Below are 24,241 nucleotides of genomic sequence, written 5' to 3'. Positions count from 1 at the left end.
TTAACAAATAAGAACACTAAATTTAGTAGTCATGGGCTCAATGCATATTTCATAAGAAAACCTACTCATAAAAATGCCGAGATGGGGTCCCACTTATATGATGGATCTAGAAAGTCAAATTCAAAAGAAAAAGGAAAGTACTGGTCACCAGGAATGGGTGGGTGGGAATGAGTGTGGGCAATTTCAATCTGGGTTGATGAAAAATCTGAAATTGGACGATGTGATGTTTGCACAACGATGTTAATGTAGTAACACCACTGACCTGTACACTTAAAAGCAATTAAAACTGCAAATTTTACATTATGTATAATTTACCACAATAAAAAAAATGCACCCATGAAAATGCCAAGAAGGAAATAAGCCAAAAGATAAGAGTACTTGCATTTGGGAGGACTTCGTGATTTTTATTCCTAATTTTCTGTATTCTTTTAAATGCATAAAAATATATTCAGTTGATTGTGGAAAATCCAATAAACATTTTTCAAAATGAATTACAATGTGGTGTAGATATACAAAGGGGGATTCCTTAGCCATAAAAGAGAGAAAAAATTATATTACTTGCAAAAAAATTGATAAAACTGGAAATCATGGTGTCAAATGAGGTTAGCCAGACTCCGAAAGACAAGTATCTCAAGCTTTCCCTGTGAAATCTAAAATCAAAAGTTAAAGTACACTTTTCCAAAATTAAAAATTAAAAACGATTATCGTTAGAAAGAAGAAGGGAAAAGAGGAAGGAGTAAGTAGTATGGGAGGGAGATAAATCAGGGACTAGATATAATAAAAATATATTATGTACATGTATGAAAATATCACAGTGAGACTCAGTATTTTATAAAATTCACATGCACTTATAAAAATAAATTTAACAGATTTCAGTATGATATTGTATTAAAATGCGTCTGTGTCTTTCTGTTTGCTGCAAGCATACATTTTCCTTACTTAAATACCTTGATGGCCTGAATTACCCCATCACTGTACAGAGAAGGAAATTGAAGCTCATAAAGATCAGCTGACCTTTCAGGATCAGGCTTCGTAGCAGTGACGGTGCTAAGGTAAAGGACCACTAAAGCCCCGTGCTGTTTTTGAGGAACAGTTGGCACAGACCACCAGAATTAGACATTCACTTTGCCCTCAGACACAAGTTTCTCCAAAGTGTACAGAAACTGCCTGTCCACTAACTACAATTCCAACCAGCCTCTAATTCCCATTAATTATTGTAGCATATACGAGAAACTACTGATTATTTTGTAAAAGCGCTCTTGGATTTAATGCAAAAGAATGCAATTTCGTGGTGACTCCCTAACCAGTAAACAAATTTTCTGCTCCTTAGACACTCTGAAGTATTAACGCCCGTTTAACCTCAGATGGGAGGTCTTCATCTATTTTGCAATGTCAAATAAGAGAAAGGTCCCTATTAGTGATTATTATAATTTCATTCATTTTCGTCATCAATTACCACAATTTTGCTTAAGCTATTTACTGTATTTCTCCCACATCCTGGTTGTTTTTGACTTCCAATGGACCAGCAGACTTGGAGGACTTCGGTCACAGAGTCCGAATGGAATGATGCTGAGGTGGAATTCCATAAGCGTAGGTGTTGTAAGCAACCCTGTGCACAGTCCCTCTCCACCCCAATTCACATGTGACTTTAATTTGCCCCTATTGCCAGCTCAGTGATCTTTGTGCTCCTAAAAGAACCAGACAGTGAATGTCAACGTCAAGAAATATTCATAAGTCCTTTGCTAAACCCACTAAAACAAAAGAAAGCACTTCTGGTATCTAGTACCTCGTAATTAAGAAACAACGCCTCCTTAGTAATAGAGGGAATGTGGAGCAATGCAAGGGCTCAGCCAGAACTCCTGCCAAGCCCCGAGAACCAGCTTGGTCGGTGGAGGAGACAAATAGATACCATGAGTCAGTCATAGTGTATACTGCAAGCCATCCAATCTACAGGGCTTTCTGTGAATCAACACAGAACTGTCTTTTGAGCTTCCAACTTCTGCAGAAGTCACAGCAATAAGATGGGACTCCTTAAAAAAATCAGCTGCAGAGAATTCATAGCAAAGGGGCCTGAATAGGCTTAGGAAATGGGTTCACTACAAATATCACCTCTGGAAGATAGAGCTGGACAATAGGGGGCTGTGTTGAACAAGGATCTGAGTCTATGACCACAGTAGGAAGGAAAACTAGTGTCTGCCTTTGCTTAGGAGTGGGGACACAGATGGCAGCGTCTGTGGTAGGCATTTATTTGCCATCTCTGGCCTGAATAACCACAAAAATGTCTTTCTCAAAAAATAGGCTCTTTGGGCAATACCAGTTTTAGGCAAAATGGAGAGGAAGATGAAAATGGCTCTGAACAAACCCAGTTTCTCATGAACATCCTCTGCTCCCTAGCCCACGTCCTCAATATCCAATATTCTGTCAGTAATCTCTCAGATCTCCTTCTCCCAACTCTCGTCCTGAATTCCTTCTCTGGTATAAGCACAAGGACAAAGACTGATAAAATCTGGAGGAACCAGAGGCAGAGTCCCATATTTCCCGTAAACCATATGGAGCCCAAGGAAGAAACCACATGATCTTTTTTTTCTGGCTTTATTGCCTTCTTCCAAGTGTCACCTACTAGTTCACCATAATAATCCTTTCTCTTACCTGAGACCTGGGCTCCAAGTGACCGAAGAACGGAGAACAGAGAGGAGAGATCCAAACAGTAAATAAAAGATGGGCACCACAGGGGAAAATTTAGATGTCAGCCTTCCCAGGCCTTGCATGTGTTCCATTTGGTTTTGCCCACACAGAGATGCTCTTTAAAATGTCCTAAGTCCTAAGGGGTGGGTATTCTGTCTCAATGGCCCTGTCCAGCTCTCAGAAGCCACAAGTGCACATGCAGGAGCATCCTGGATGAGAGAAGGGAGACATAGCAGAAAAGAAGTGGGCAAGAAACCAGAAGCCATCTTTTCTCCTCCTTAAGGTAGATGCTTGAGCAAAGGCAAAAGAGTATAGACAAGGATCTCCTTTCATATCCAGGATAGCACCATGCCAGACCCAAAGGGAAGACTCACTACTGTGAAAACTAGGTCCATCTCCAGCAAGGCGAGGCCCCTAGAGGAGAGTACAGCCTCAGGTTCTCACTGCACAAGATCAGTCCCTCTGGCCAGGAAACTGACCCGAGATGCCTCACAACCCTTTCTACTTTGTCCTGAACCAAAGGGACTTGGAAGCTATGTATGCAAACCTCTAAGCCCCTCAAATTACCTCTCTGCCTCAAAACATAATGAAGACATTTAATAAATGATGAACAAGTAATAAATAAATGCGTGGACCAATCGATGACTCTAGCCTCGAGGCCATAAGATCAACCCAGAGATGGGCTTCTTTGAATACTCCCTCAACTAGCAAAGAAAAAGATCCATTTTCCCAATGTTCCCATGGAGGGAGCTGCTTTCATCAAGTCTTCCCAGAGCTAAGGTAGCCTCGGGGAGGGACCCTGTTACCATGGGCTGACTCTGTTCTACTCCACCCACTCAGAACACGGTGCCTCCACTAGGTCAACCAACCCAACTTTTACCTTGCCAGCCAGGTTACTCCCTCCTTCCTTTTCCCATCAGGGAGAGAACAGCAAGCACCTGGCACAGGTGAATCGCAAGATCAGGCCAAATGCGATTAAGTCACAGTGTAGTCATTGGGGGCTGAAAACCTTAGCAAGTGACACCCTCCTGTGCCTCCATTTCCCACCCAGTAATGGGGGATAGATAATAGCACCCGCCTCTTTAGTATCATGACACTGCCATTAGAATATGAGCTCCAGAGACAGGGGCTGCCAGGTTATTGGAAAGCTGGATGCATCATTCACAAAGTGTAGCTTTGTGTATACAGTACCCCCTAGAGTTGTGTTTTGTTAATTGCATGTCATCTGGAAGAGGGATTTTGTCTGTTTCCACAATAGTGCCTGACTCACAGTAGAGCTCAATAAATTATGATTGGGTAAATGAACAAGACTTTCATAGGATACAACTAAATTGTTTAGGAAAGGGGCATGGCTTTGGAGGCAATGCTCAATAAAAGGTAGTGGTGATTAGCATTGCTGATTATATCATTAAGTTAATTGGTAAAGCACTTCCCCCCAGCCTGGCTTTTATAAGTCCATAGGTTGTGGACTTGATCAAGCGTCCAGCTCCCACGGAGGGTGGTTTTCCTCATAGCCTCCCACCACATCACCTGCTTAGCCAGGCCTGGCTCGTTCCTGCCTCAGCCCAGCTCTGACCCCAATCTGACCCCAAGGCTGCAGCAGAATCTCGGGGCTGCCATCTGGCTGCCCTGAAAAACTCAGGACTTTCCTCTTCTCCACCTTCTTTTGGCTCCCTGCTTTGGCACCCAGGCATCTATTCAGTAGCCCTGTTTCCACTCCAAGGCCACAGATCTTTCTTAGAAACAGCACAAGGGCTCTGACACCTCTGCCAACGAGGACATTGCATAATGACAGCACCTTTTTTGCAGGGTGGGGGGAGAACCCAATTTCAGAGAGCAGGGTAGAAATTTTTCCCTACATCTGCAAAAGCTGTGCAGATTTCTAAGCTGCTTCTCCTTCACATCTGTCTCTTGGAAAATCAGACACCCTTGGCCTCAGTGTGGAGGTGCCTCTGCTTCCCCACCAGCGCCACACCTGCTTCCAGGGGACAATAGGTAGCTGCCGCCTTTGTACAATATGAACAGTGTCAGAAAGGAACCCACCCTAGAAACATGACCTCTCTGAATGCCTGGGATTCCACCATTACTGATTCACCCCTTTGGGCTCAGCACCACCCACTGTCTGACCCTCTTGGAAACGCAGTCTCCTGGGAGGAGTCACACACTAAGTAACGCCTTAGTGAATGAATGTATCAGGTGTTGTATTTCCTCCTGATAGGAATATCTGGATGCCTGGTCCAAGGGCTTGAGATGGGCCTTGCAGGAATCCAAGAGGAAAGAAGGCTTTGAAGTTAAATTTTGTTAGTGTTGCGGGTTCCCAAAAGCCAGGTCTGCCACAGTCCTCCAAACACAGCTGGCTCTGAAGCAGTTTATTTTCGTGAGTTAATCACCAAAGGATTCACAGAGGCAGCATACACCAAGAGCCGACCTCTGTACTCACGTGTAATAGATACTCAGCGAATGCTAGTCTCTCACACCTGCCTCGGGACATAGGATAGATCTGTCTTGGAGGAAAGGGCTGGTCCCTTGTCTTCAGGGTGGAAGAACTCAGGTTTGCCCTCTACCCTCTCCCCATCCTCATTGAGTGTGAGTACTCCTCTGCCCAGCCAGCTCCTTTGGCCTATATCTTCTTTGTGACTGCTGAAGGAGAGAACTGAGAGAGATCTAGATACATAGCTTGAACGACTACTCATTGGGGACCAGAAACTTGGTTTCCTAGTTCCTAAGGCTGTGAGAGGTTAAAGAGCCTCTTGCTTGGCATGGATTTCTGGCTTCTGCTTTCTGGCTCTGCCAATCCTCCTGCAGAAGACCAGGTCCTGTTCTGTGTCAGGGTGGTCTCTGGGGACAGGATCACCAGCCTCCTTTGCTTTCCGGCCCCTAGTTAGAGTGAACCAATGGGGATCCCCCCCCCACCAGGAGGTTGGAAGAAGGAGAGACAGGTGTGAGCTCTATCTTCCCTAAACCCTTCCTATTTGGCAAGGTTGGAAGCAGCTAGATCTCCCTAGCACTGGCCAGAGGTCGTAGAGGGCAGCTCCTTGCCATGATGCCAATCATTCTGGTACCAAGGAATAGAGTCCTCACCAAGCTCTTGCTGACTTCTGAGTGCCTGCAGCTCTTACTGATCACCACCCTCCAACTCCCACCCACAAGGGGACTTGTAATGATTAAATGAGATTACAGAAGCAGTTGCTTCACCAACATCCACTGAAAAAAATAAAACCCCCATAAGAAAATCTTACCTTAGGAGGAAACATGTTAAATCAGCACCAACCTGAGGTGTCACCTGTCTGTGCTCATTCAGTCCATTCTCAAGGTCACCTGGGTATCCCCAGCTGCTCTCTAAGTCATGCTTCTTCTACCTGTAAGCAAGGGATTCTAGGATCTTGTCTCCTTTTGGTTTCTGATAGTCATTCCCGGGGATTTCTCAGGCAGGGAGGATTTTCCCCTTGGAAGTCCCACTGTTGGCCAAGCCATGGAGTATTTGATCAAAGATGTCATACTTTCTGAAAGAAAGAAGAAACAGAAGCAAAACTTTTCTCTTTGGCACCTTTCTTTACTTTGAGCAGGAACTTGTCCCATTTATATTTTAAGCCAATTTATATTTTAAGTCGTTCCCCGCAATCCTAGAGCCTGTGAAACAACTCTTACAGCACAGCGCTGAGTATAGCAACACGCCGACTCCCATTTTTGGAAGGGGAAAGAGGTTCAGGAGTTGGAAGGGCAGAACCCGGACTGAAAACATAGATTTCCTGTTGCCAGAAGGCTTCCTTCTACTCGGAGAAAGCAAGCCCCAGCCCTGCTTCTGTGCTTGGAACACTAATTCTTTCTAGAAGAAATATATATTCTATATACACGTCTCTGTATTTTCAGACATCAGTCATTTAAGGCATACCCAGTTCTATCAGCTTCATTTATTAGCATCAATGAAGAGACTTTAAAATCACAAGTCCTTAAAAATAGCTCCAAGGCTGTTGCTTTGTCAAGCCCACTATAGGTGCCCTGACCCCTGAGCTTCGTATGCAGAAGCAATTTGGGTCAAATGAACACCCAGGAAAGGCTCAAAGAGAAAAAATGGACAGAGAAGGCTCCCAGGAGTGGCACGATAGGTCTTCTTTCCTGGGAGGCAGGCCACTGCCCTTCAGAGATCACTGCCTCAGTTATTACTAAGCGCTACCTGCCAGTCTCACGTTACAGCTTCACGTGCATCACCTCCCTGGTAGTTATGTCTCCTGACTGACAGGTGAGGGGACTGAGCTCAGGGAGGTCAAGCAGCTCACTCACATTCACACTTCCACGTCTATGTCCATTCCACCTCACCTGGATACCTTTTCCAGGATGCCACAAGTTTTCTTAAAACTTGTGATTGTCACCTGCTCCAGCCTGGCCCCTTACCCACACCAGTCCTGTTCAGAGGTGGCACTGTAAAGAGGAGACGACGTTACCGTGTGCAGGGTTCTAGATAAAGTTTGCTCTGAGTCATGGCTCTGGGCCAACAGAAGAGATGGGGATCAGGAATGGCAGTTTGCAAGGAATGGCATGAGTCCAGCTCTTGGAATCTCCTTCTCAAGTTTGAAACCGCCTGTCTGTTAGATACTATCTGAACTCACAATAACTGAATACACAAAAAGCCCAAAGTTCATTATGTAATTTAGACTACTCAGCCATCCTCATGGAGGCAAGATAAACAACTCAAGAAGGAAAAATCACTTCTCTTACTTGGTCACACAGCTAGTAAGTGGAAGAGACAGATTCAAATTCAAAGCTTCCCTTGAACTGAGCCTTGAGAAGAAAAGGTAAGGATGTGGGCTGGAGAAAGATAAATCAGTCTTGGTATTGAAGCAGACTTCTCCAAATCGCAGCTTCAACCTGTACCACAGAGCATTCTGGGATGATTTAATACCTCTTAGTCAACAATAGGCAAAATGGCAGCCAAGCTGAGCACACACATGGGGCTCTTCACCTCTGACTACCCACGGGCATTCTGGGAGTGCAGCAGCTTTTGTTGGCTGGAGAGAGGGTGATCGGAGGGTTCTTCTGGCAATAGAAAATGGTAAGGATTGGCCACAGTGCAGAGCTGGGACAACTCTGTCCTAATTCAAGGAGCATACACACAGCACTCAACAGTGTTGAGGCCAATACTGTAAAGCCACTGGGGTGCTAGATGTCTGGAATGACACAGAGGAAGAAAAAGAGAGAATGGGGTCAATAAAGATGTACAGGGAATATTTAATTTTTAAAAACTTATGTTACACTAACAGATGCAATTATTAATCCTTCTCAGAATACACACACACACACACACACACACACACTTCCAGCACACTTATCCGATGTTCTCATCACTTTCTGAAGCCATTCTGGAAGTTGCCTTTTGTGAATGTCTTTAAGAGGTATGGTAAAAAAATATGGTGAATGCTACTGCTGAGTGCCATCCAGTAGAAAAGCAGGCTAGTTGGGGCTGGAGATTTAGCTCAGCGGCATAAGCGCCTACCTTGCAAGCAGGGAGTCGTGAGTTCGATCCCTGGTACCGATAAAAAGGAAAAAGACCAAAAAAAAAAAAAAAAAAGAAAGAAAGAAAAGCAGGCTAGTCCACAGTGTGGACCTCAGAGCTGCACAATGTAACTTCTGGCTCTTCCCTAAAGTCAAAATGGGTTTAGGATATCAAGGCAGCCATGACAATGAAACCAAAGACACATGGAGAGGTAATGGTTAAATTCTATTTTATAACTCCTATTACACTCAGCCTGCATATATCTGAGTTGATTTCCTCCTCTTCACAGGGCTGCTGGGCAGAGCTGAATTACTGAACACATAGTTTTAAGTTCTTGCTATATTCCAGGTATAGTACTCACTGCTGTGTATTGCTTAGTTGCTTTAATCTTGAGTGACCTGGGAGGTAGAACTCTTACATCATCACTACAGTAGACTGATGACATCGGCTCAGAGACTGTAACACCCCCCAGGGAACTCAGCCAAAGAGTACTGCTCTTGGAGGATAAATGTCAGCTAGTAGTAACAATTCTGGTTCCCACCTATGAGCACCTTGAAAGCAGATACAGGACTTGGACTGAGATTTTATTAATTATGAAATATTCCAAACATGCAAAAGTATGTAACATTACAGATACTCAGGTAACACTCAGCCTTAGAGAAAAATGTTAAGCTTGAAGTCTCTGTAATTTTAACCTCCCGAATCATGTACCTCCTTACCTTCCCCAGAGAATACACATTTGCTTTACGATGTTGCTGGAGCATTTGCTCCAAGCCAGGGGTGGCTCTCAGATGCTAACCTGCTCTTCTCATTTTCCAGAATTGGGGATTCATTATTTGCATATTCATGTTATGCTTTTATCATATGTTCAGGTATTCATTAATAAGATTGGGTATGTATTGCATGGTATGAAATTTTATACAAATGGTAAGACTTGCATGAAATCTTCGGAAATAGCATGTCTTCGTTTGTCTTTTTGGAGACAAGGTCTCACTATGTAACCTCTGCGGTTCTAGAACTCATAGACTCAAGCAATCATCCTCCTTCAGCCTCCTGAATAGCTGAGATCACAAGTGCACCACCATGCCTGGCTGAAATAATGCATCCTGATCATCTTTTCTTTCTAGGAAAAAAGAAAGAGACAGAGTAAGAACACCTTATGACTAATTAGACATTGTAATAATAAATGAATTGACCTGAGTTGGAAACAACTGTAAGGAGCTTCAAACTTTATCTTGTATGACATGATTTTAATGTGCTTTCAGTAGCTGAGAAGCTATCAGGAAGGGATGTGAAAGATGGCACTGCAGTCTGTCCTGTTCAGAATTCAAGCTAGAATCCCAATGTTAAAATCATAATGATAATAATACAGTTTTACACTTGCATAATGGGTTGACATATTTAAGGCATTTTGCTAAACTTTGCTCTTTTGGGGGGATCACCATGCTAGTGGGAAGACAGTATTTCCAGGGACTGGGACACTGTATTTCAGTGTATTTCTCTTCACTACTGTTTAGTTGAGTGGGTCTTTCAGAGCATATCTTCCAAAGAGGCTCGATCCAAAGAGAATCTGTGATCCATTGTGTGTCATTGGGTGAAGATGTGTCTTGCTGGGGTTTCCAGTAAGTTAGGTCCTTGATAAGGATGTGGGTGATCCACCCAAAGTCTCCTTCCTCCCTTCCTTGAGGGTCCCTGTCTGATACCTTCCAGCCACCTGCCAAACATCCTCAGCACCCTTTTGCCAGTCCAATTATACATCTTTTCCTTTCTGAGCCCCAGCACATAGCTTGGCTCATGTACCCCCTGCCACATTGTTCCTTGCTCCCTGAAATTATGCTAGTATCATACAAGAGTATTTATTGCTTAGCCTATAGGTGTCCAACCTTTTAACTTACCTGGGCTACACTAAATGAAGAAAAATTGTCTTGGGTCACATATAAAGAATATAATATAGTTAATGTATATAAGTAATAACACTTCCTTTATTTTTAATATTTTGTTATAACATTAAAATGAAATGACATCTGTAAGACTCTAATAATTAAGAAAACTTACACATCCAGTTAATAACAATATTGTATGGCTTCATAGGCGCACATACACACACACACACACACGCACACACACACATACAGAGGCTGGTTGAAATTCTATTACTGGTAATCACTAATGTGTGCTTTACTTACCAAGAGGCACAAGCACTTATAATGCCTGATTCACATTCTCTGAGACATCAGAAGCTTGGAGGAAAAAAAAAATGTAGCATTGTAAGTTGTCATAAAACCATGAATTCATGTTTAAAATTATAACATCAATGATTTCATGCAAATCATCCACATTCTAATCAAAGAGCAGAAGTCTCTTTTCCAAGGTAGCACAGCCAATAAAGTCAGAGTCTTGGTTCAAACTGAAGTCCTCTTAGACTCACCAGTGTTTCCTTTGTTATTATAATGTCACCTGTGAGCCTTAATAGAGAAAGCAAAGCTTACCATGGGAGCCTTTTGGAAGCCCAGCTGAATATTAAAGAGGACTCTGTGCAACTGGGAACAAGAGAGTGTCTGCTGTATGCTCACGGCACTTAAGATTGTGAAAGATAGGCTTGAAATGAAATCTGATGACCAGTATTCACTTTTACGACATGGTTCATAAAAATACAAGTCTCATAAAGAGCCACCGTGACCAACCAAAAGCCTGTTAAGGGCCTGGAGCTTTTATTTCACAGCCAACAATCTGAGTTCCTCACATGTCCCCACTAATGATGCCCCACATGACCCCGAGCCCCTGGCTTAAACTTCTTGTGCCTCATTTTCTCTGTCTGTAAAAGGGACATAATGACACTAGCCACCGGATCATGTTGGCAACATGCTTAAAGGTCCCCAGATCAAAGGTGCTCGCTCGCCAGGGCCAAGCGAGATGATGATGGTGCTTACCGTCATTAGTGTTGTTATTGTTATTATTGTTGTTGTTTGGAGTGACCACGTTGCAGCCCAGGAAGAAGACATGACTCCCTAGGCTGACTCAGCACCAGAAACAACTGGAGAGGCCTTTCTTGCGCTACAGAATCCATTGCTGCTGAAACCGCCCCCTTTTGCTATACTTCCCTAGACGTCCTTTGTTGCAAGAGGCATCATCCTCCTTATAGATTGGGCCATGCCTCCAGCACCTTCAAGATGTGAATATCTGTCTTTGCAAGAAGCAGGCCAATGAGAAAGACGCCATTACTTACTTGGCGATAAGGTTACTCTCATCAAACAGCTAGTTAATGAGCCCTGGGCTCGTAGCCAGGAAACATTAGATTGGAGTCCCAACTCCATCACCTTATGACCTTGTGCATGAGCCATAATTTCTGAGGGTCATCATTTCCTGATTATAATTAGGATGTTATTTTAGCAATGGTAAAACAATGATCACTAAAGCGATCCCTTGGTCTCCTAGCCTTGATACTTACATTGACCCTAAAAGTCACAACAAGGGGATTCATCCCAGACAATGTCTTGCTTAGCACATTTCTCCAGAGTTTAATGACAGCCCCTAGCACTATTCTTCCAGCAGTCTGCTGGCTCTGCACCACAAGCAAGCAGTAATAGTCTAAGTTTGGAACAAGGAAAGGTACTGAACTTGTGTTGCAATTTATCAGGAAACTGAGAATTTAAAATAGAAACCCAAACTCTGTGTACTGGTAAATGCTTTTTGTGGCTCTCATGTGGGACCATCATTGATCTTCATGTCACCAACATACAAAAAGTCACCCATCTAGGGGGGCGAATTTGAAAAGAAACCTCTTCGGGGTGCTTGCTTTCCTGTGGACACCTGACTTGTTGGCAGATTTTATGTTGTGCAAGTGGGGCAGTTCCCTGACAGAGCCCAAGTCTGATACGTAGACCACGAGCTGGACTCTAACACCTAAGAGGCCCTTAGCCTACTCCCCTAGGAGTTCTCTGGAGCCCTCTGAAGAACTTAAAGGGTTGCTCGGAAACTTAATCCCCATCCCCATCAACTGGCTTTTATTGCTTTGCATGATACTGGCCACCCTTGAAGTTTTTTATTTGAATAAAATGGGATGTTTATATATTTAGTGACGTTTAAATATTTAGTATATATACACATATATAATAGAAATAAACAAAATGATCATTTGGACAGATGTGAAATCTCAAATGTAGAAAACATATTTTCTTAGGCTATGGTAGCTTAAAGGAATAAGTGTAAGAATTTTTCATTTATGTGAGCTCAGGACTACAAAAAAATTTTTTCCCTCTCTCATATTGGATGTATTTTCTACCCAGGACCCTTATTCTGATCGATGTAGAATAATTGGTTTAGTTTACTTTTGAGTGAAATAAGTGTGCACCCACGTTTTAAATCACCATTTCAGGGGCTAGGGACATAACTCAGCAGCACAGCATCTGCCTGGTAAGTGCAAGGTCCTGAGTTCGATTTCCAGTAACCAAAAATAAATAAATAAATAAATACATAAATACATAAATAACCATTTCACCTCAGTGTGTGTATGTGTGTGTGTGTGTAATGGGAGTTTCATTATGTATACAATGAAAAAAGAAATTTACCTCCTCTGTCTTGATCATATACTGGCCTCTGACTCCAAGTGTAAATCACCTCACCTGGAAAGTCCCATGCTGGAGAGGTTGAGATGCTGCCACATCATTGTCAGCTGCCTGGAAGCATCATCCAGACACTCTTGGGCCTCTCCCATCGGATTCATTCTCATCCCATTGTGGAGTCCTTGATGGGTCTCCCAGCTCTGGGTTTTGTTTTCTCTCTTCCCTCAGCTCCCCTTCTCTCTCTTCGTCTGACTCTCTCATCCTTTCTCTTCTGTATGAGGTATGATCAAAATATATGGTGGATGTTTAAAATTTCAAAGGATGTATTACCGTAGGAGGCACATTGCCATTAATCCCCCTCACTTTGAATGCATTTTTCTCATCATCCTTGAAACTTTCTGAAGCAGTTCTGGAAGTCCTCTTTTGTGAGTGTCTTTACAAGTTGTGAGTATCTTTACAATTATATAGTGAATGTTGTCACCAAAGTCAATGTAACCTAAAAGCAGGCTCATAAACACATTTCAGTGTACCTTTATTTGCCCTTATTCACTGGTTCTGGAAAGTTCAAATTCTGATTCTTCCCCAAAGTCAAAATGACCTTGAAAGGTAAACATTTTTGAGTTGATTCAGGACATCAAGGCAGCCACAGTGGCACGACTAAAAACATTAATGGAAAAGGACTCCATAACTGCTCCTAAAAGTGGCAAGAACAAGGAAATAACTGTTCAAGGCATGAGAGATTCCTTCATGGGGATTAATAGCAAGATTTCTTTCACTGTAATAATTTCTTTTTAAAAATTTAAATATTACCCCACGTTTCCATCATGTGCATCAGCTTGATGCTGGGTTTGACATTCTGAGCCTCTGGGAAAACTGGACAGCTGTCCTGATGTCTCCTTTTCCCCACATCACATCACACCACTTTTACTCTCTGGCAGCCTTTCTCTGCTAAGCAGAGGACTTACCTGAAGATTAGTGATCCCCCCAAGCCTGTACCCTGGGAAGACTGATAGGGGTCCTCTGTACTGAAAGTAGATCCCACCATGCCTCCCTGACCATGGCAGTCTCAGATTGTAAAGGGAGGTACAGAGGAAGGTCGCCCACATTCTTTTTTAGCCCTTTCCCTTCATCTCTGTCTCTTGTTCTGAGAGCCAGTGTCAGTGGTAAAGGAAAAAACTGACTGGCCCTCTCCACCTCCTGAACTTTTCAGTCTTGTAGTTGGATCATCAAACATGTGAACTCAAAGATAAACACTTGTCATCTCCGTTTGGAAGTTACACCATGTCAAGAGTGGAGAAAGGGTCTCAGGGTGCAAGTATGTGCAATATGGAGATGTCCCAACTTTGCTCTCAAGTCACACTTGCAATAGAGACAGGCAGAGAGGAGGGTGGAAGTGGGGCATTATCAGTGTTGTGAATGGGACTCAGGAAAATGAATGCCAAGCAGTGGCGCTAAGACCAAAGCAAAATGGAAAGATTCTATAAAAATGTGCATCAAAAGTTTGTTTCCCCCAAAATGTGTGACCACTTTAGCCTAGCAATTCTATTTCTGGGGGTTATTTTCAGATATCAGACTAGTACAGAATGGCGATCTACAAAAATGTTCTACACGGGGTTGGGGATTTAGCTCAGCGGCATAAGCACCTGCCTTATAAGCAGGCAGTCGTGAGTTCAATCCCCGGTACCAATAAAAAGGAAAAAAAATGTTCTACAAAAAAAAATGTTCTACACAACATTGTTTACAGTGCTAATAAACTTCATACTCCTAGTAGGGAACAGATATATAAATATGCTTTTGCAATAGAATTTTACATAATTAAAAAGTAGTTATTCTAAAGCTATAGTGAATGGAGGAGAAAGACAGCAAGATGTCTGGGTAAGTGACAGGAGCAAGTTACTAAGCCAAAAGAACAGCATAAGCATACTTTTTATTGCATAGAGACTGGATAGTTTATATGTTGTGTATGTATATACAAACATCCTCCAGTATCTGCAGTGAACTGATTCCAGGACCCTCACCTCATACCAAAATCTCTGGATGCTTAAGTGCCTTATATAAAAAAAATAGTATTTTCCCATCTTTAACTCATGTCTAAATGATTTGTAATATCCAGTACAATATAAATGTTAAGTAAATACTATATTGGTTATATATTGGTATATTGTATTGGTTAGAGAATCATGACTAGGAAAAAAGTTTGTTTATATTCAGTACAGACAATGTTTGTTCATCCATGATTGGCTGAACCCACAGATTGGTTCAATAATCTACAGGTATGGAGAACTAGCTGGATAAGATACTATATTTACATACATATGTACAGCACCTAAATATGACACACAAATATTGGTAGTAACTATTCTAACACGGATTGCTTTCTGTTTTATCTATATTTCCAAACTTTCTGAGAAGAACTAGTGCTGATTTTGTGATACAAAATAAGAAAAAAAGTTTTGATTATGTTCAGAAGATAAGTTGTGTGATGTAGAGAAAATACAGGAAAGCCACTCACAAAGATTCACAGGCAAAGCAGAGTTACTGTTCCGAGAAACACACTGAGAAGACCAATGTGCCAGCTTCTGGAAACTGCTCCTCTCTTCCCTACCCTTCAGAAAGGTCGCAAGTCACGGTTCCTAACTGCAAAGAAACAGAGCTTAAGATGACAAGTTTCTACAGAAACAAAATTTATTAAAAGATATTGGTGCTATTGCTCCTGGGGAGATGAAGTAGGTATTTTTCTTATCCTTTCTCCCATTATGTACATCTAAAAACCATAGATATTGTGCATAAAGCAATCACAAGGAGACTCTGAAAAGCAGAGAGAGGACAGCAGATCAGCTGGGCACGTGTGAACCCAAGAATGATGACACAAGGGGGAGGTTTCCGGGCTCCCGTTTCTAGCACTTATTTTCCAAACTTGGATGAAGCTTGCATTCTGCAAAATGAGTGGAGACTACAAAAGCCCCAATGTTCTGAACCTGTAATCCCAGCCCTCTGCAAGGGTGAGACAGAAGGATCACAAGTTCAAGCCTAGCCTGTCTGAAAAATTAAAGAAAATATTTTAAAAGGTTGTATATGTAGCTCAGTGCAAAGACACTTTGTTCAATCTCCAGTACCACATGCAAACAAAAAAGGCCCACCAAAAGCCAACTGTCTTTAGCAAAAGACTGGAAAAGGGGTTTGGTAGGAAAAAATAAAAGTTTAAACAATCAGTGCACTACTGCAGCCAAGGACCACAGGAAAAGTAGGTCCATCATCACACAGGCCAGAAAAGGAAAAAAATGGGAGCAGCTGCAATCTGGGGAGTAGCCAGGCTGTAAAAGAGTCCCCAGTACCCTGTTATTGTGCCGGCAGAAAAGACCAAGTAGAGAGCTGCAAGCTTTATCTACACCAAGTGGCTATAAGCACCCACCTGATCAGGGTTGGGGGAGCTTCGTGAGGAGGATGGACTTCCGCCCCTGCCCAGCAGTGTGGAGGTGTCCTTCCTCCCCGTGTCAGGGCAGGGTGCCCTGTGGAAAGTCAGGGCTTCACCAGCACCCAGAGGTAATGAGGCCACCTCCCTGTACCGTGAGGTCAGTGGAGGGCACCCCTTCCCACTGACCAGGAGAAGGCCTCATGGGAGCTAGAACTTCCACTTCTGTCCAGAAGATGCACTCAGATGTGAGCAGGTACCAAATGGGCAACTTGGGTTCTACCCGCATCTGCCAGTAATGAAGTAGTATCTTCCTTTCTCTGTCAAGCCCAAGTTTAAAACACCTGGCTAACACAGAAGGTGTAGATAAGATCCAGAGTGTAACATAATAGCCGAAATGTTCAATTTCAATAAAAACCTCTCATACTAAGAATCAAGGAAATTTTAACGTGACAGTGAAAGATAACAGATGCCAACTCTAAAATGTAGGAAAAATTAGAATTATCTGTGAAGATTTTTAAGCAGATGTCATATGAGTGCCTCAATGTACATTTATGAACACACTTGAAACAAGTGAAAAGATGGAAAGTTTTGTTGGAGAAATAGCATTACTGCAAGGCCAAAGTAGCTCATTTGGAAGAGTGTTAGATTGAAGAGAAATAGGATGACTCAGTAAACAAGCAGGAGATACAAAGATGAACCAAAGGAAATTTTACAACTGAAAGAATGATTACCAAAAAAATGATTAAAGCTTAATGAATAGGCAGAGGAAAGAATCTGTGAATTTCAGACAGAAGTATAGAAATAACTCAATCTGAATAACAGAGAGATAACAGATTGCATTGAAAAAAATCAACAGAGCCTCAAGGACGTGAAGAACAACAACAAAACACCTAACTCTAATGATTCTGGAGGACAGGAGGAGAAAGAGGACTGAAAAAGTATTTGAAGAAATATTGACTGAAACTTCCCAACTTTGCAACTGACATACACCTACAGATTCAGGAAGTTGAGTTGCAAACCCCAAACAAGATATACCCAGAAAAAATTCCAAGACGTATCATAGTCAAACTTTTGTAAAGTAAAGATAGAAGTCTTAAAAGCAGCTATGGAGAAGTAACACCTCACTTCTCAATTTGAATGACAGTAGATTTCTCATCAGACACTAGGAAGGTCAAATTATGAGGTGACAAATTTTTTTCAAATGCTGACCAAAGACCTGTGAATTCAGGATGCAATATCCACAAAATATCCTACAGGAATGAATGAGAAATCAAGACTAGCACATGAAGAAAACCAAAAGAATTTGTCAGCAGCATAAAAGAATAGGTAAAGGGATTCTCTATAAACAAAGAGACAATGACAAAATAATCTTAAAACATTAGAAATATTGAAGAATCTTGTAAGAAAAGCTTTGGAAAAATCAAGGCTTTTTATCTTGGGTTCTCTAAATTATGTTTGGATTTCATATTTGAAACAAAAATTTTATATTTGAAGCAAAAATTATGACACTATCTGATGTGATCCTAACTATATTTGGAGGAATTTTTTTAAGATTAATTAGATTACAAATTGAGGAAATATATTTATGTAAAAGAAAGTAAGTTTCTTATTTTATCTAAACTGGTAAATGACAGCATCAGTAGACCATGATAAATTATGTTCAAACAATGTAATTTCTAGAGCAATCTTTAAAAAGCTATCAAAGTGACACAGGCAAAAATGGATAAATTAATGTAATTGTAAAAATTAACCTACAAGATTGCAAATAAATAGAAAACACAAACAGAAAACAACATAAATAAATAAATAAAGGTCTAACCTGACATTAATTACATTAAATGCAAATGTTTTAGATACAGAAGTTAAACACAGAGATTGTTGGAGTGGATTTTAAGATATAACTCTAGTACATCCTATCTCATCTCAAATATAGTGATACAAGTTGAAAATAAAAAAGGATTAGAAAAATTGTGTCATAAACTTTAACAAAAAATGAATATTTGATAAAGTAAATTTCAGAGCAAAGATAAGTACCAAAGCCAGGAAGGGTATTTAAAAAAAATGTTTAAAAAGACTCAGTTCACCAGGAACACATAACAATCCTGACTCAAAACACACCAAAGAGCAGAGCTGCAAAATATGTGACACAAAAACCAATAGGACTTGAAAGGAGAAATAGACAAATCCACAAGTTGGAGATTTCAACACTCCTCTTTCACAGAATAACTAGACAGAATATCAGCGAGAATACGGGAGAACTTGACAATACCATCCACCAAGGGAATCCCATCAAAATTCATAGACGATCCTACCCAGCCATAGCATAATAAATATTCTTTTTAAACAGCTGTGGGACGATGCAAAGATTGATGACTTTACACACCTCTACAAATTTGAAGAGTATTAGGAGACTCACAGCTCTCCAGAAGGGTCAGAAAGTAAAGACATGACAATATTCCCATTATTATTGTTTGGATGTCATTTGTCCCCTAAGAGTTCAGGTGCTGGAAGCTTGGTCCTTTAAAAGGTGGGACCTAGGGAAAGTTATCAAGTCATTGAGGGTGCCGCCCTGGGAACATATGTTAAGTCTTCTAAGACACTGGTTAATTCTTTTGAGAGGGTTTTTGCAAAAGAGCAGGACTGGTTCCTCTGCAGTTGCTGGCTTCCTGCCTCACCATGTGGTTCCTATCACGTGAATTCCTGTAATGATTCCCTCCACCACAATGTGATGCAGCTGGAGGGGCCTCGCAAGCATCAGCACCATGTTGCTTGGACTTTCCACCACCACAACTATGAGCTAAATAACCCTCTTCTCTTTGTAATGAAACCAGCTCTGGAATTCATTATAGCAATAGAAAATTGTCTCACCCAGCCACCAAGAATAACACCCAGTTCCCCACCTGCCTTTCCATAGATGCCACTGCCACGACCACCAGTTTGTCTTTGCCACTCCAATACTGCCAGGATCCCAACCATTCCTACACCTGGAAATGGATCCCTCCTGGTTACAGCTTCCTCTTATTTCCCCATCCAAATCAAAGTCTGCTTCGAAGGTGTCTCCCTGAAGGAACCTAAGTCCCATTACCTCTCTCATCCATAAGAGAAAGTAAGTCTGTCTCCTCTATTAGAGAATCTAAACTCAGAATGCAGAAACAACCCTCAAAAGGGCTCCTAAAACAGCAAGTTGGCACAAGTACTAGAAATGCCAACTATAGAAGGAACGGACTCACCAGCAGCCCCACCCCACCCTCTGTTCAGAGCCCAGAACCTGGACTCCTAACGTTGGCAAAGGGAAGATCTGAGCTCTGCCTAAAGAACTTAGCTCGTCCTTCAGCTTTTCCTCCACATTACCTCATCCCCAGCCTCTCTTCTCAAACTTGAGAACTCTTGGGTGGAATAAGTCACCAGTTAACATGAATTTATTGCAAGTGCCAAATTATCTCTATTCCAATCTTGCTGGAGTGAATTCTTATCTTGAGGTTGGGTTGTTTTTCACTAGAAATGAATCAAACTTGGGCAAGAGACCAGCTATCTCTCAGGAGAAGCAAGTAAGGGCAGGTGGGAACACACACACACACACACACACACACACACACACACACAGCTCTTCCTGTCAAGCTAAGAGAGGGAGACAAATGATTTACATATACTCTGATTCGCTAACTCTGTAGAACCCCCTTGGTCTCAGACATGAGAGATAACAGGACACAGTGTAAGCGGGAAGAAAATTGTGACAAGAATGAGTGCCCCTCTCCACAGGCCCCAAGTTCACTCCCACCTGTGAAGACAGTTTGGGCTTCAGGACAAAGGGGAAAAAGTCAAAGAAAGAAGGGGAAAGTGGTGTCAGACTGACCTGGCTCAAATCCTAGGCTGGCTGCTTCTGACTGAGTCTTTGAACAAATTGCTCTCTCCACACGCGGGTTGTTCAACCATAAAAGTGGAATAACAAATCCAGAGATTTGAGAGAGCTCTCCATGCCAGGGATGGAATTCAACTCTAAGATTCATAGTCCAGGGACACAGAGGTAGCCTGGAGAGCAAGGTGTGGCATGATAGAATGCAAGAAAACAGGGGACCCACACTCTGGGAAGGGAGCCCCCTCATTATAGTACAACAGGAGCTCGGCCCTGGTTCTACAGGATCAGAAAGGGCATCGTAAGGCCCGAGAGCTCAGCTGAACAATTAGGTCAGAGACAAGTCAAGCAGAAACCAAATCCACGGAAATTTAAGAACAAGAAGTAAAAGCACCCTCAAATTCATTCTGCAGCTCCACACACCAGAAATATTTCCTTGAAATAAAGGGGAAGGAAAGTCTTTCCCTAGTAAAGACTCTCCCATAGAATACCTCCTACATTAACTGCAGATAGAGTGATGTCAGATCAGGAGAACAAAAGGTCACAGCGTCCTCTTCTTTCAGGTTCTACCAAGCAACTATATGGTTCAAATCCCAGCTCCACCGTGACTCACTGGTGACTTTAGGAAAGTTACTACACTGATCTGTGCCACAGTTTTCTATTAGCAAAAAATGGAAAGAACGATGATCCCAACTGAATAGGAATTTGTGTAAATTAAATTAGTTAATATCTGCCAAGTTCTCACACACAGTGTCTAGAACATACCAAGCACTCAGAACACAGTGTTCAATAAGCATTGGCTATAGTTTGTGCCCCTAGCACTAACACTAGCACCACACTTCTGCTAACCTGGCTGTCTAGGAAATGGTCTTTCCTGAATTTTGTGGGACCCACAGAATAGAGACAAAATCCATCAGGAAGTAAAACAGGAATTGAAACGCATAGGTGATTTTATTCTTCAGAGCCAACAGGACAAGGACAATAAGGCATGGACCAAAGCAGGTTTCTTCTCAGAGCAGATGGACCTCGGTTCAGAGCTCAGTTCAATATTACCATTCTGTGATTCCTCCCTGAGCTTTGTGTCCTCATTCCCAACACAGGGGAACGAAACCTCCCTGGCTGATATGTTCATGTGGAATAAAGAATTCATTCAAATAAGGTTTCACATAGCCCCAGCAACTTTTGGAGTTGGCTCCTTTCCTTTGTTCCCATTATGAAACTCAATTTCTGGCTTAAATATCACAGTTTTGTGTGCAATCTCCAAAGTAATAAGAAACATCTTCCCCACTCTTGAAGTCTTCTCTCATCTGAATTATAACCAACATCCTGGAAAACAATACCTGACACAGTATTGACCTCTCCCTGTGGGAAGCTTGATCTCCAAGCCAGCTTCTCCAATCACTGGGTGACATTGGACACAGGATTCCCTGCTCTGATCTTCAGCACCCTCACTGACAACTAACAATCCACAATGTCTAGTTTTCCAGTTCCATGGATTAAATTTCAGATTGCATGCTAAAAGGCCTGAACATACCAGCATGCAATGAGTGCACTATACTTTGCATACATTGTGTCATTATGTCATTTGGCCTCACGATAATCCTACCTGCCCAGTATTTCAGCATGAAACTAAGGCTCAGAGAGGTTACTCATTGGTTCAGGATTTTACAGCTCTCCCTGGCACCTTTCTCTGCTTGAACAAGGGTCACCAGAGTCAGGTTTTTGGTCAGGGAAGAAGTTTTGAGTGCCTTTGTGGAGATTATTCCAGGGAGCCCCAGGAAGGGCTGGAGTCCCCCACACCATGTGAGCCCCTGTAGTTCCAGGTGTCAGAGCCCATGGCTCACTTTCAGAGCCTGGAGCCTGCGGGTTTCACAAGGAGATTGTTGGCAGGCCTCAGGGGCTCTGTTTCTAGAGACTGAAAGGCGAGTGAAAGAGGCTTATTGTGTGGCCTCTGAATGAAGAATACCCCATTTAGAGCAAGAATTCACCTGGTTTCTCACAGAAGAGAAGAGAGCCCTAGCAAGAGAGAACAATGCAGATCATTCACAGGATTTTCACTTAACATTAAAGCCCAGTGACCAACCCGGTTAAGGACCACACAACCTTGTGTGGGCAGAGGACCACATATAGGTGCCGAAAAAAACACACTGGACAAAGATCCAGAGGCACAAGTGCCAGATGGTCCAATCTAACTCCTAATCCCTCGTGGATAAGGTTCAAGGCTCTGCCATTTGGGTGGCATGGCAGTATTTTTACCCACCACCTTATCTGTCTCCAATGTGGCTGCACACCGGCTTGCCGTGGAGAGATGGAAACCCCTGACCCTTGGGATCTCACTGCCAGGGATTCCGATTCCACGGAGATGGCCACAGCCCGGGCACTGTGTATGCTTTGAAGCTTCTCAGGTGATGGTAAGATGCTGCCAAGATAGAGAACCACTGAGCCAGGGGCCAGAGGTGTGTTCTGTCCTTGAGTACACCCTGAGCTGAGCACAAGGCTTGCATATGTTTGGTGCCAATAAATACTCACTAAAAGAGGGGTACGTGAGCTGTTCTAAGACATTTTGAGAGAAGCCATCAGCCCAGGTTCCCTGATGATAGTTTTACGTTTAAAACTTGTCAGAACTGGGCACAAGAATTCATTTTTCAAAAAAGAGTTGACTCCTTTAAATACTTCTTTCCAAACCTGGTGAACCATAAAATCTCTGTGATTCTTTCCAACTCTCAAGCGCACTGATTCCAAGACCATAAATCCCTGCTTGCCCTTTGAGAGCAGTAATGTTTTCTAGATAAATTATCAGGGCGGGCCAGACCTGGAAATGGTGTTGTGTGCCTCATTTGCTCAGGCCAAAGGCTTTTCTCACATGGTTACCCCTCTTTGTCCCCCACACCATCCCCTTCCTGCCTCTCCACTCTCGAGTTTCCCCCACCATGTTCTATTCTTGTTCCTCTCCTATCATTTTTCACTTGTTCCTTGAGTGAACTCAACCACAACCAAAGTTTTCATTCTTATTTATAAATCGGTGGCTTCCAAACTGATATTTCTAGCTCTGCCTTTTCTTCTGAGCTCCATTCTCAGCCATCCAGCTGCCTGCTGGGTATCTCCATCTCTGTTTCCCTTAGGCACCTCAAATTCAGTCTGTCCCAGAAATGAACTCGTCACCTTCCTCCACCCAAACCTGCTCCTCCTCTGCCTTTTCTATCTTGATGAACAGCATCACATCCACCCAGTTGCCCAAGCCAGCTAACTCCAGATTTGGTCTCAACCTCTCCCTGTCCTTCGCCTCATGCCCTGCCCTCTGAGTTCATCTCTGAAGCAGCCAAACACTTCATCCTTTGCTTTCCCTGCTTATTTCTTCATCCTCCACAGCACTGCCAGAGCATCCTTCTAAAACCATCCAAACATATCACCAGGAATAGTCCAGGTTCCTGACAAAGGCAGATAAGACAGGCAGTACATACAGAGCACCAGTCACTTCCTCTTGAGTCGTTCCACGTCACCTCCCTCTGCCCTTAAATTCTGACCACAATGGTTACATGGGACATATCCACCAGGTACTGTGCAGTTTCTCTGTGTGGCTTTAGGCCAGGTGTCTGGACATAGATCTTTTCCTTATGTCCCTTGTCTTTCAACTAAAAAGTCCTGCCCCTCTCTACATGGTGAACATCTACCTCTTCTCCAAAGCCCAGACAACTCCAGTTTCCAAAGCTTGGTCTTATTCCTTGCAGGGAATTCTTGATCAAGAAGCTTCTTAAATAATAAATAGCTAGTCTAATGCTCACAAAAACACACTAAGACAGACTATTGCTATCTCCGTCTTACAAATAGGGAGCCAGAGTTACAGAGAGGTAAAGCCTAGAATCTGGGACTCCAACTCCTTCAAATGAAGCACTTCTCTCGGCCTCCCCTGGATGCTCATATCACTGCCATAGGATCACTGTGACTGCACACTTTCTCTGAGGACAGTCCTTCAAACATTACTCGACACCAAACTTCTTGCATCAAAAATAGGAGGCTGAGCACAGTATATAGATGGAACTCAGCTTCTATGCAACTCACATCCAAGCACCAATCTGTAAGAGAAAGTAGGGAACCCCAGGGCTCCAAAGAAGAGCCTGAACAGCAACATCCTAAGTCATCTTCTATGTATCTTTCTGATGTTTAGTGGCAAGTTGGTCTTCCTACCCAAATGTAGTTATGGTCTTGGAGAACCAAAGCCAGATCAGAGATGCATT

General features: G+C 42.6%; 1 long non-coding RNA gene across 1 annotated transcript; it reads right to left on the bottom strand.

Annotated features, from left to right (window-relative positions):
- Positions 1–908: 908 nt before the first annotated feature.
- On the bottom strand, positions 909–9,290 carry LOC134470933 (uncharacterized). Its single transcript, XR_010040199.1, has 3 exons — positions 8,896–9,290; positions 7,586–7,850; positions 909–6,188 (listed from the first exon to the last, which is right to left on the bottom strand). It is a non-coding gene; the product is annotated as an uncharacterized LOC134470933 (long non-coding RNA).
- Positions 9,291–24,241: the final 14,951 nt, after the last annotated feature.

The sequence above is a fragment of the Cavia porcellus genome, unplaced genomic scaffold (assembly GCF_034190915.1).
Source record: "Cavia porcellus strain 051 isolate PalLab524CR breed Dunkin Hartley unplaced genomic scaffold, mCavPor4.1 scaffold_17, whole genome shotgun sequence".
NCBI lineage: Eukaryota > Metazoa > Chordata > Mammalia > Rodentia > Caviidae > Cavia > Cavia porcellus.
The sequence above is the reverse complement of the archived record's forward strand: the minus strand, read 5'-3'. Positions and strand labels throughout refer to the sequence as shown.